Source organism: Mauremys mutica, chromosome 4 (assembly GCF_020497125.1).
Source record: "Mauremys mutica isolate MM-2020 ecotype Southern chromosome 4, ASM2049712v1, whole genome shotgun sequence".
In the NCBI taxonomy this organism is placed as follows: Eukaryota; Metazoa; Chordata; order Testudines; family Geoemydidae; genus Mauremys; species Mauremys mutica.
In genome coordinates this window covers 114,839,576-114,852,310 of record NC_059075.1, presented here as the reverse complement: position 1 = coordinate 114,852,310, position 12,735 = coordinate 114,839,576, and the positions used below count along the sequence as shown (strand labels likewise).

General features: G+C 44.4%; 1 long non-coding RNA gene across 1 annotated transcript in view; it reads right to left on the bottom strand.

Annotated features, from left to right (window-relative positions):
- LOC123370498 overlaps nt 1–12,476 on the bottom strand; it is a 71,884-nt gene extending 59,408 nt beyond the window's left edge. The window contains exon 1 of the long non-coding RNA XR_006579436.1: nt 12,445–12,476. This is a non-coding gene — a long non-coding RNA (uncharacterized LOC123370498). The remainder of the gene's footprint in view (nt 1–12,444) is intronic.
- Between the last annotated feature and the right edge of the window lie 259 nt (nt 12,477–12,735).

Sequence of the window (12,735 nt, the reverse complement as noted above, 5' to 3'; positions counted from 1 at the left end):
GATTTTATTAAAAGAAAGAAAGTACACTATCTCTGTAATACCAGGATGAAAAGTATACAGGGTCTAGCTATAAACCTGGAGAGGCTTCCCCCCCTCCTTTCTCAGAATAATCAAAGTAACAGCAAACAGAATTAAAGATTTTCTTCAGCAAACACACAATTGCAAATGTAGAAATTAATTATAAGACTAAACCACCTTTCTAATACTCACTATACTGAATAGAAGAAAATACTTCAGGAAAACTGGGAGAGTTTGAAGATATGTCTGGCCTCTCTTAGATCCAAAAAGAGAACAAAGACCCAACAAAGAACACAGACAAAAACTTCCCTCCACAGAGATTTGAAATTATCTTGTCCCTTGATTGGTCCTCTGGTCAGGTGCTCATCAGGTTACTGAGCTTGTTAACCCTTTACAGGTAAAAGAGACCTTAACCCTTAACTATCTGTTTATGACAGACGTATTTACTAATGTAAACTTAATTTAAAGAGTTAGCCTCATTTGGTTTCAGTGTCTTTCTCACATTCTTTAATAGCGTATTCTTGTAAATTTCAATAAGCCACATCAGCACAGAACAGGCGTTAACATTTTCTTTCCCTAAATCAGATCCTAGAAACAATGCTCTAGTCTAGTGATAATCACTGGACCTGGTTTGCTTATGCTGCCTTTTAAGTAATGTGTTTCTATCTTTTTATAGCTACAGAGATGTTGTCTTTTCCAACCGGTTGCCAATTTAGCCAAGTTTACCATCTGATAGATAGATTTGCTAGTGCATGTCACCTCCACACAGATTTGAGATTGACCTTCATGAGCTGGACTCCCTGGGTAAAACCCTGACTGCACTGAAGTCAATGGGAGTTTTGTTTGCTGACTTCAGCGGGGACAGAATTTCACTCCATGTACATGAGCCACCTTATATTCTGTGGCAAGCTAGACCTATGTTCTCCCATAAGGAGTTTCTGGGATGCTCCAATGTAGCAGACTGGAAATTCTGCAACAGTGTCAAATTTCCTATGTTTTGTATCATGCCTGGCATAATGGGGGCCTCAATCTGACTGAGGCCTCTAAGACCCTAATTTAGGAAGGAACTTAAGCAGTGTTGCCCAGTCTCATGCTTTTATCACAAGTCTCATGATAACTGGTATGTTGGTTTTTAAAACCTCAGCTCCTGGAGGATACATGAGAATTCCAGCTTCCATTAAAATAAAAGTAAGTTTCTAGCCCTTATGATTGGAAGAAAAGCATAACAATATGACCCAACTATAACTGCACCCTAAAGGCTCAAAAACCAGAAGGCCCGAAACCAAACCAAACCAACCAAAACCCCAACCATTTTTATAAATATTATTTCACCAGTATCTTGTCCTCTAGGGTTTGTACATTTGTGCTTTGTTGACTTAGGTTGTGGTGGTTCACAAGACGACTTTATTCAAACTTAGGTCTCTGTCAGCTAGAGTGACCAAATGTCCCGATTTTATAGGGACAGTCCTGATTTTGGGGTCTTTTTCTTATATAGGCTCCTATTACCCCCACTCCCTGTCCCAATTTTTCACACTTGCTGTCTGGTCACCCCTACTGTCAGCAGCTGAGTGTTGCATCCCAGTTCCCGGTGAATCTAGTTGACACATGGCCCAGTACTAGAGTAAAGAATTTTTGTAGCAGCTTTACTGAATATAGCCAGCTGAGCTGAAGATTTGCATAGAAGTTCCTAAAATGCCTTTCCCCAGCATGAGTAGCCTTATAAGAAATGATAGGGTCACTTTGGTAAATAATTCTGCAGTCCTCTTTCTGGGACTAGAGAAGAACAATAAACAAAAGTGTGTTTAAAAGTTATTTCTTCTGTTAGGATTTCCCCAACAACAACTCAAATTATAAAAACAGAATTAACACCCAGTTCTGTTGTAATTACCAGTGAGGATGACTTGTTTGAAATGGAAAGACTTGATCATTTTGTAAGGCCTGATTCAAGTGATGAGAAGCTGCCCACGTGGCCCAAGGGAATGGTGGAGAAAATCTGGTCAGGAATATCTGAGGGGTTTGAGGTTCTCTCCTTTCTCTAGAGTTTAAGGAGTTTTCAAACAGGACTAGACATTTCTATGAGTAATAAGAATATTCAGAGTTATGATAGTGAGGATAAAAAAATAAGCAGGAGTTTTGGAAGGGAGCCAATCTCTAACCAGTGCGGGTTAGGAGGGCCATTCCATGAGGGCAGATTATCCCATAACAACCTACTGCAGAATTGCTGTGGCTGGTGCAGGCTACTGTCAGAATAGTAGACTAGATGGACCTTAGGTGTAATGCAGAAGGGCAATTCCTATGTTCTGAAATTAGCTCAACGGAAGCAATGGGTGCATAGCAGTTACCAGCATCATGCATTACATTTTGGCTTCTCAGAAGTAGCATTGATCAGCTCCATCAGGGTGTTTACATTTCACCTGTGTGAAGCAAACCCACAGCCCAACCAGGGTTGCTCACTTAGGTGCCATGACTCACCTCTCCAACACCGCTGCAGTGAGTCTTTGCTCAGGGATGCAGCAACAACTCAGCTGCACTGACTTACCCTTCTAGCAATGACTCAGTCCTCAGGCATGTGGCAGTAGCCTGTCCCTAAGTGGAGCCCGGTCAGATGACCCCCAAATTCAGCTATTTCTCCAACTCTGCCAGAGCTGCAGGTTAGTTTGTGCAATAGCACTATAGAGCTAGGAATCCTTCTACTGCTTTGTAGTATGATAGACTTGCTAGGCTCCCAGCTGGCTCTTGATCTGGTTGATGTTCCTGCTCCAACCTTGTCCATACCTACCCTGACCTTGCTCCAGCCCTGCATCTGCCTCCTGATACCCCCCAGGCCCTTGGACTCTGATCATCCAGCTCTAAACTTTGGCCTGCACCTGGACTTGGATAGGATACTGATTTGGCTTGTCTATGGACTCTGATCTTGGTTCTGACTCCAGCCTGACCCTGAACCCTGTTTCCAGTACTGCCCTCTGCCTAGTCCTGATCCTATGTCCAGTGTCAACCTCTGCTCCAGCCACTAGGCCTGACTACTGGGAACCAGCACCTGACTTTCTGAAAAGGAAAGAAGGGCTGGCATCCCACACTGCCTTAAGGGTAGCAGCTGAGAGGGGAGGAAGAAGTGAAGATGAGGGCTTCCCATGGAGTACCCTGTGCAGGGGGAGGAAGGGATAGTCTCAAAGTATCAACTAAGACATTTTCAAATAGCCTCAGAAAAGTGAGTGGAATCAGGTGCCATCTGTTCCCTCTGAGATTAGAGAGGCTTCTATTCTCTCCTCACTGGTGCTAGCTATCCATCCTAGGGCACTTGCAGAAGAGCCATTGGAGCTCCTCTTGCTAAAATGTAGGTATTAACAGCTTTTTTGAACGAAAGGCTTGAAGTTTTGTGCTCGCCTCTTTTAAATAATTCTGTATGAGCCCTGGAACCTCCCACCCCAATGCCACTGAGATCTCATTCTCTCTGTTTCTCCCACATGTACTGCTAATATTGAAGGAATATGTCTTGTCCCTAGGGAAGCTTCTTGATAAGTATAGTCCTCCTGGCCATTGCTCAGATAACATGCTGTGGGACACACAAAAGCCTCCTGACTTTGTTTGTCACTATAAAATAGCCATGCAAAGTGTTGTGCTGTAGAAACCTTAAAAATCTGATACCAGAGTGTCATGGTTCTTATGTGATAATGAAAATGAGAGGAACAAACAGGATTCCCAGAGTTGCCCTTGGGAACATGCTCTGTTTAAAAAGAGATTATTTTTCTTGTAAAACATCCTCCTTTTGGGAAAAGAAAGAAGTGTTAATGAAATAGGAATGATTAGGGCCAGATCTGGCTTTACACCAGGCTGAATCCTGAATGATCAGACTGAAGGCCAATGGAGTTATTCCAGATTTACACCAGTGTATGTGAAAGCAGGATCTGGCCCAGTGTATAGCTGATTCAAACTACTCAAATTTGGCCCTCAGTCGCATGGTAACCTGTGAGGTTTCATGCATGTAATTGTGGGTAGATTTATGGTAAAAATTTCAAAGCCTAAGTCCCATTTTCAGAAGTGGTATAAACATGTGGGAGCCTAAGGCTATGTCTACACTACAGACCTTACAGTGGCACAGCTATACCACTGCAGCTGCACCGCTCGCTATAAGATCTCCTGTGTAGCCGCTCTACGATGATAGGAGAAAGCTCTCCCTTCAACATGGTGCTGTCCACACCAGTGCTTTTGTCTGTGAAACTTATGGTGAACAGGGGAGTGTTTTTTTCCCCACCCTGACTGACAAAAGTGCTAGTTTAGACATAGCCTAAGTTCTATTGAGAGTTGATGGGATTTAGGTTCCTAAGTGACTCAGTCACTTGAAATGGGAGTTGGGCTCTTAAATCACTTAGGCACTTTTGAAAATTTTACCCCTGGTCCTTTTCATGTACAAAAGGCATATTTAAATAAAGAACAATTCAGATAGATAAAAGGAACTTACTCAAGACAAAAGGAAAAGCTAACTTGGTTCCCTTCCTAGGAGTTATATATCCACAGAGGTAACTAGAAGGAAGACAATGTTCTCATTAAATGTATTTTGGGTAACGTACCAGCTAATCCTTCATTGACACATTGATTTTACAGATGGCAAATCTTCCAGTGGCTAACTATCGAATTTGCTGATCATTTGGAAGGCTACTATTAGCAAAGGAAAAAGATTTCATGGGAAGTCAATGATGTTTCTAAAAACCAGGGAAGCAATTGTAGAGACAGCAGTGTAGGCCCACTCCAGATCAATGGAATCATATTATCCCCAGAGAGTAACATTTTTACTCAGCATAGGGCTCATTCCTGCAAGGTCCTGAGCACGCTGACCCTGATCCAGCAAAGCACTGAAGCACTTGCTTAGCTTCAAGCACATGAGACTTCCAGGGGACTATTCACGTGAGTAAACCTAAGCAAATGTTTAAGTGCTTTGTTAGATTCAGGCCAGAGTGCTCAGCACTTTGCAGAATCAAAGACATATTTACCAGATCTCGCTCTCCTGGCCCAGCAACAGCAACTCTCTAACTGTTTGTGATACCCGCTACACAATTGTAGAATTTCTCTGGATTTATAATGAGAGATGTCCTTATATGGGAGGAATCCATTGTTGCAATTCAGAGAAGCAGGGACCTGAAAGCTATCTGCACAGCCCAAGGAGAATCTGCTTTTCAAGTTTGCAAAGTATAGACTCCCACAGGCAAAGGCTCCTGCCAAAAAGCATCAAATATATATCAAGTCATATAAAATCACCCACCAAGAGCCCACTGGCCCCAGAACAGGTGCAGATCCTCTGTGCAAAGTGAGGCAGAATCTGAGAGCTACTCATGGGCATGAACAGCATGGAATCGCATTTCATAGTGGTTTCTGCGTAATAGGCTGCTAGCAAAAGTGAGGGGTGTATAAGGGATGCCGGGTGTTATATCCTTGGGGCAGCCGGTGTAGGAAGCAATCACTTGAGGCCAGAGAGCAGGCAGCTAACCAAAACCTCCATTTTATTTACAGATATACAGAGAGCTCACTCAGCCGGTTGAAACCGGCTGAGCTATCCCTTAATAGTCTAACTCAGTTGCCATAGTAACAAAACCCATGACAACCAAATACACAACATATTCCTCCCCCCCTAATAAGAACATCCCCTAAATAAAACACACACTAAACTAGAGAAGGAGGGTAGACTGCCTCCATTCCCGGCTAAACCCTGGGGATTATTTTGCCCCATACCCGTGGGTTCGCCCTAACTAAAGATCCAGCCGATGAGGAGACCTTCTGTCTCTAGGTGGATTACGGCGAACTTCTGGTGTTGTTGCACCCGAAAGTACTAGGGGCTCAGGGTCCGCAGCACGAATAGGTGAGGAGGTGGTATCAGCTCGTGCTGGGCAAAGGGGTATCTCAGCTGCCGGCAGTAATGGAGGAGAACAGTCAGGAACAGGTGACTCATGATTCGGTGTCTCACCAGGAGGGGTGAAGTCAGACCCCTCAACTGCAGATGGGTCCTGAAGACTGGCATGACCTGGCAACAGCTGATCTACATGTCGCCGCCAGGTAAGATTCTCTGCAGTCCGGACTGTATAGGAAACAGGTCCTGTTTGAGTGATGACTGTGGCCGGGACCCATTTAGCTCTGGAAGTATAATTCCGAGCCAAAACTGGCTGCCCTGGGCTAAAGGTTCGGTCTTTTGCTCTGGGTGCCTGTCTGATTACTTGATATTGCTGCTGATGTTGCACAGTTTGTCCAGGTTCAGAAGGTTTCAGCAGATCAAAGCAAGTGCGCAGCTGTCGTCCCATCATTAGAAAGGCTGGGGAAGCCTGGGTCGTAGCATGAGGTGTGTTTCTATAGGAAAGTAAGAAGGTATCCAGACGCTTTTGAATGGAGTGTTGTCCCTTTGCTGATTTCAAAGCGTTTTTCATTGTCTGCACAAATCTTTCAGCTAATCTGTTGGTGGACGGATGATATGGTGCTGATGTGATGTGGTGTATCCCATTTGCCACAGTGTCGACACACCAGGTCCTTACACCAGCATTCTGATGCCTGGTGACCCAGCTTACCACAGCGGTAACATTCTTGACTCTGCACTGTTTTGTGGGTCAGTTCTTGTGACACTTTTTGCACCCTAGGGGATACACCGATGTATTGTGCCTCCCTTGTAGCCAGTTCCATGGAGACAGCAATATCAACAGCCTTCTGTAATGTAAGCTGAGCCTCTGTCAGTAGGCGCTTCCGTATAGCTTCACTGCAGAGGCCACACACTAACCTGTCACGCAGGGCATCATTTAACATCTCTTTAAATTCACAGTGTTCTGCTAGCTTTTTTAAAATGGCTACAAATTGTACAACTGTTTCATCTTCCTTTTGGTCTCTTTTGTGGAACCTATATCTTTCAGCAATTACCAGTGGTTTTGGGGAGAAATGAGACCCCAGGATTTCCACAATGTCACTGTAAGATTTAGTCTCAGGCTTAACAGGGTGTAGTAAGCTGCGTAGCAGAGAGTAGGTTTTAGCCCCTACAACAGTTAAGAATATTGGCACCTTCTTTGCTTCTGTAATGTCATTTGCAATAACAAAAAGCTCAAAACTCAGTATACACATGCCACTGCTCTGTATTCTCATCAAAAGGCTCCAGGGGCCTGGTCAGAGTAGCCATGATTTTTAGTTTCACTTTCACAGTCAGTGCAAACAAGCAGCTTTTTTTGTTTGTTTGTTCTTTACCTTAACTTCTACTTCCTTCTGTTACTGGAGCAGCACCGGAATCCCATCCTCGTCGCCAGTGTTATATCCTTGGGGCAGCCGGTGTAGGAAGCAATCACTTGAGGCCAGAGAGCAGGCAGCTAACCAAAACCTCCATTTTATTTACAGATATACAGAGAGCTCACTCAGCCGGTTGAAACCGGCTGAGCTATCCCTTAATAGTCTAACTCAGTTGCCATAGTAATAAAACCCATGACAACCAAATACACAACACCGGGGCTACTCCAGCCAACAGCGGCAGAAGCATCCTCTGTGGAATAGCTCTGCAGCCATTTTGAAGTCTGGCGAAGTCTTCCCCACACACCTGTTCCACATTCCCAGTGCATATTCCCAGCACTCATCCAGCTACTCAACTACACTAGCACAGTGATTTGGCCTTAAGAACAACCCTTGCTGTCCGAGAGCAGGAGCAAAACTTGAGCTCTAGGTATTCTCAGAGATGGTTACCTGCTGCTTAAGAAGAAATTCATGTAAGGCTATTTGTCTGCACTACAGACCTTACAGCAGCACAGCTGTAGATAGAGCTCTCTGCTGGCATCATTAAAACTCCCCAACAAGCTGCGGTAGCTGTGTCAGCAGGAGAATGTCTTCCGGTGACATAGCGCTGCCCACGCCAGCACTTTTATCAGTGAAACTTATGGCGCTCAGGGGTGTGTTTTTTTCACACCCCTGACTGACAAAAGTTTTTCCGACAAAAGTTCTAGTGTAGACAAAGCCTGGGAGATTTGAACACTAAAAGGCAGCTGAAGAATGTCTTAAGAGCTGAGAAACACTCTCCTCTCCCAGGTTTCATTTGGATAAGTCACAAATGGCTGAATGGCTTTTTATTACACTTAAAAGAAATAATAATACTTCTGTGCTGAAATGAGAGGCCCACAGGTAATTTTCTGAGAAAGTTATATGCAACCGAAGATGAGGGTTAGAAAAGAAGTGTCTCCTTCGGCCATAACTACATAATAGGTATGTGCAGCCTCCTTGAAGTATGAGGCAATCTAGAAGCTCTGAGTGATTTATAGGGCTAATGTTTTCTGCAATGAGGTCCCAAGGGTTGGGGGTTACAGGAAAGGATTAAGAGAAAGAAGGAAAAAATTAATTGCCTGCTTACCAAGCTATTTTTCACAATGTTTGGGGGGATTTATGCTGTGAGGATCTTGGAGGGATCTCTGAAATACAGAGATAAAGGGAAACCAGAAGAGCCATCTGAGCCGTGTGTCAGGCTGCATTCTAACCTGAAAGCCTGCGTTAATCTCCTGTGAACAAAGGCAAGGTTTACATCTGCACAGAATAATCATTTTTATTGTTTGGTGCCAAGTGGTTCGGAGGCTTCTGGGCATGTAAAATGTAATAAACTAGATTACCAAATTAAGGAATTATCAGACTTTTTAGACTTGACCTTTTAATGTAATTTTTTCTCAATTTTTAAATACGTAGATATAGATATGGTTAGATAACATTATTTGTATGGAAATTTATGCTTCTGGACATAAGCTGATTGGCTGTTAGAACAAGCAAGAATTTTTGCCCCTCCCTCAATCACCACATACAGCCTTACCCAAAACTAGCAATATTATGGGGCAGTATTCATCTTTTTCTGAAGCAGGATGCAAGATTTGTCACGTTGAATCCTACATGGATCAATAGTCTAATGTGGAAGGGCAAATCCCTACTGATTCCTTTTTTAGTTTCTACTCAGATATGTGGCTGGCTGATGTCTCCCACCACCACTCCCAGATGTTGGGGTGATGAAAGATCATCTCAAATTTATGAGCCATATGTAGCAATCAGCCATTTTAGAGCATGGCTGTTTAATATAAGCAGAAGACCTACAAAGCTGATGAGAACCATCAGATGGTGCATAAAATCTTGAAAAGTCTGTAGTTCTTATACTGACTATATAAGTCAGATCCATATGGCAGCCCTTTTCTTTCCTATAGTACATAGTATGAGAAATATCTTTTAGGCTGAAGGTGTGCATTGGATTTTTCTATTACACAGACCATTTAAGCACCGCTGGGAGCACATAGGTATTTCAGGAATCGGAAAAGCAGATACATCTACAGGAATCTGTAAGCACCTCTTTGTGTAATGGGCTACAGGATTTGGAGTGTCCTGCAGAAGACTGAGCTTTCATAGAATATTAGGGTTGGAAGGGACCAATCCCCTGCTCAAAGCAGGACCATTCCCCAGATAGATTTTTGTCCCAGATCCCTAAAAGGCCCCCTCAAGGATTGAACTCACAGCCCAGGGTTTAGCAGGCCAATGCTCAAACCAAGGAGCTATCCCACCCCTCAACATATACAACTGTTCCTGATTACATAAGGAGATGCTCCTTAGCTCAAGTTCTTTCATTGTATTTCACCATCTGCCTCTACCACATCCTTAACTGGACCAGAGCCAGTGCAACCACTAGGCAAACTAGGCAGTCGCATAGGGCGCCAGGTGGTTGGGGGCACCCAAGGCCGTCCTTAGGCATAGGCAGCTGGGTAGGACACCTGAAAATTTGGGGCACCACTGGGTCTTAGGCCTGGTCTACACTACGCGTTTAAACCGGTTTAAGGAGCGTAAAACCGATTTAACGCCACACCCGTCCACACTAAGAGGCCTTTTATATCGATATAAAGGGCTCTTTAAATCGATTTCTGTACTCCTCCCTAACGAGAGGAGTAGCGCTAGTATCGGAATTACCATATCGGATTAGGGTTAGTGTGGCCGCAGATCGACGGTATTGGCCTCCGGGTGGTATCCCACAGTGCACCACTGACCGCTCTGGACAGCAATCTGAACTCGGATGCAGTGGCCAGCTAGACAGGAAAAGCCCCACGAACTTTTGAATATTTCCTGTTTGCCCAGCGTGGAGCTCCGATCAGCACGTGTGGCGATGCAGTTAAAAATCAAAATAAAAAAAGAGCTCCAGCATGGACCATGCGGATGTGATCGCTGTAAGGGCAGGCAAATGTGTTCTATCAGCGCTCCGTTACAGAAGACGAAATTCAAAATCATTTTTAAAAATTCTCCACACGGACGCCATAGCAGGGACTCAGCGCACTGCTGCGTGACAAGTGTAACGGAAAGCCAAAGAATCAAATGGACGCTCATGGAGGGAGGGAGTGGGGACTGGAGGACTCAAGCAATCCCACAGTTCCTGCAGTCTCCTAAAAGCATTTGCATTCCTGGCTGAGCTCCAAATGCTTCTAGGGTCAAACACATTGTCCGCGGTGGTTCAGGGCATAGCTCGGCAATTTACGCCACCCCCCACCCACCCCCAGAAGTGAAAGGGAAAACAATCCTCTCTTGACTCTTTTACATGTCACCCTATCTTTACTGAATGCTGCAGATAGACGCGATGCTGCAGCAGTCAACACCAATATCCTCACTGCCCCCCCGCCATGGGTGGCTGATGGTACAATATGGCTGATATCCATCATCATCATCAGCCTTTTAGCACATGGGGCAGTGCAAAAGGACTGGTAACCATGCCGACTAGCATCCAGTGAGGTCAATCATGGGCGCCTGTGTAAAAAACTCCTAATTTTTTCTGGTAGATGGTGCAGTATGGCTGGTAACCGTCTTCATCATAGCAACAGGGGGCTGAGCTCCATCAGCCTCCGCTCTTCATGTGTAAAGAAAAGATTCAATTGTCCCTGGACTAGCAGCGGGATGCTGGGCTCCTCTCCCCCACACTGCTTAATGTCCTGTCTGGAGTATCATAGCAGCTAGAGGCTGCCTTCCACTCATTTCTCACTAACAAGTAACTGTCTTATTCCTGCATTCTTTATTACTTCATCACACAAGTGGGGGGACACTGCTATGGTAGCCCAGGAAGGCTGGGGGAGGAGGGAATCAACAGGTGGGGTTGTTGCAGGAGGACCCCCTGTGAATAGCATACAGCTCATAATTTCTGCAGGATCTGACACAGATCAGCTGTGCTCTCTGGTTCTATGATACACTGGTTCTCTAGTACACTTGCCCCATATTCTAGGAGGACTGATTCTATTTTTAGATACCAAAAAGGAGGAATTGACTCAGGGAGTCATTCCCAAGTTTGGCTTTTGTGCCCCCGGCTGATCTCAGCCAGGGGCACTTTTGACAGCAGCAGATGGTGCAGTGCAAAAGGACTGGTAACCACGATCATCTTATTGCCAATTTATGGCATGGTAGATGGTACAGTATGGCTGATAACCATCTCTGCTGTCATGCAAAAGCAAATGCATGCTGCTGTGTAGCACTGCTGAATCGCCTCTGTCAGCGGCATCTAGTACACATACGGTGACAGTCACAAAAGGCAAAACAGGCTCCATGATTGCCATGCTATGGCGTCTGCCATGGCAATCCAGGGAAAAAAGGCGCGAAATGCTTGTCTGCCGTTGCTTTCCCAGAGGAAGGAGTGACTGACGACATTTACCCAGAACCACCCGCGACAATGATTTTTGCCCCATCAGGCACTGGGATCTCAACCCGGAAATTCCAAGGGGTGGGGGAGGCTGCGGGAACTATGGGATAGCTACGGAATAGCTACCCACAGTGCAACGCTCCAGAAATCGACGCTAGCCTCGGACCGTGGACGCACACCACCGATTTAATGTGTTTAGTGTGGCCGCGCGCACTCGATTTTATACAATCTGTTTTGCTAAACCGGTTTATGTAAATTCGGAATAATCCCGTAGTGTAGACGTACCCTTAGTGTCCACCCTCTTGCTTTTCCTATCCCTGTTTTGACCCTTCTTACAGGCTCTGAGTCTTCCTGGGAAGGGGATCTAGTAGTTAAAAGAGAAAAAGCCTCCAGCCTGTCAGACCTATTAGCACAACACTGAAACTGTTAAAGAGCCATTCAAGGGGTAATGAAGCCATTTAACCGGCATTTGCCAACCCCCAGGTATCTACTGTCAGTTTCTGAATGTACTGACAAAAACAGTTGTGCATGACTGTAATATTTACTCAGAACATGTCAGTCTACAGGACCTTAGTTTAAAATTTGCTTTAAAAATATTTCATTAGTGAGTTGGTGAAGATTATAAAATCACATCTCTAAAAAATCCTTGCATAGATTTTTTAGATGCACAATCATCTTTAGCCTTAAATGCTGGGATCGTCAAACATGGTTTTTAAAATAAATTCCTCAGAAGACCACCCTTTTCTAAAATACACATTTTAAAATACACTATAGTAAAAAAAACTTACTTCCAAAGTCTTCCTGTCCTTTCTGTCCATCCATTTCTCCCTTCACAGCCCCGCCCCCAATTGAAGAGAACCCTTAAAGGGACAACAGCCCTTTGCTTCCAGATAGCTGGACAAAGACTTTCCCTTTCTTTACTTCTGACTGTCTGATGAACTAGTTTTAAGAGAACCCTCCAGCAAAATCAGTACCTTAGTAAGATATAAAATCATTTGTTATGCCTAAAATCTTTGGAAACATATTTTTTAAAGTTGGTTGAATTTCATAAACATGTGTATTGTTATGGAGATCACACA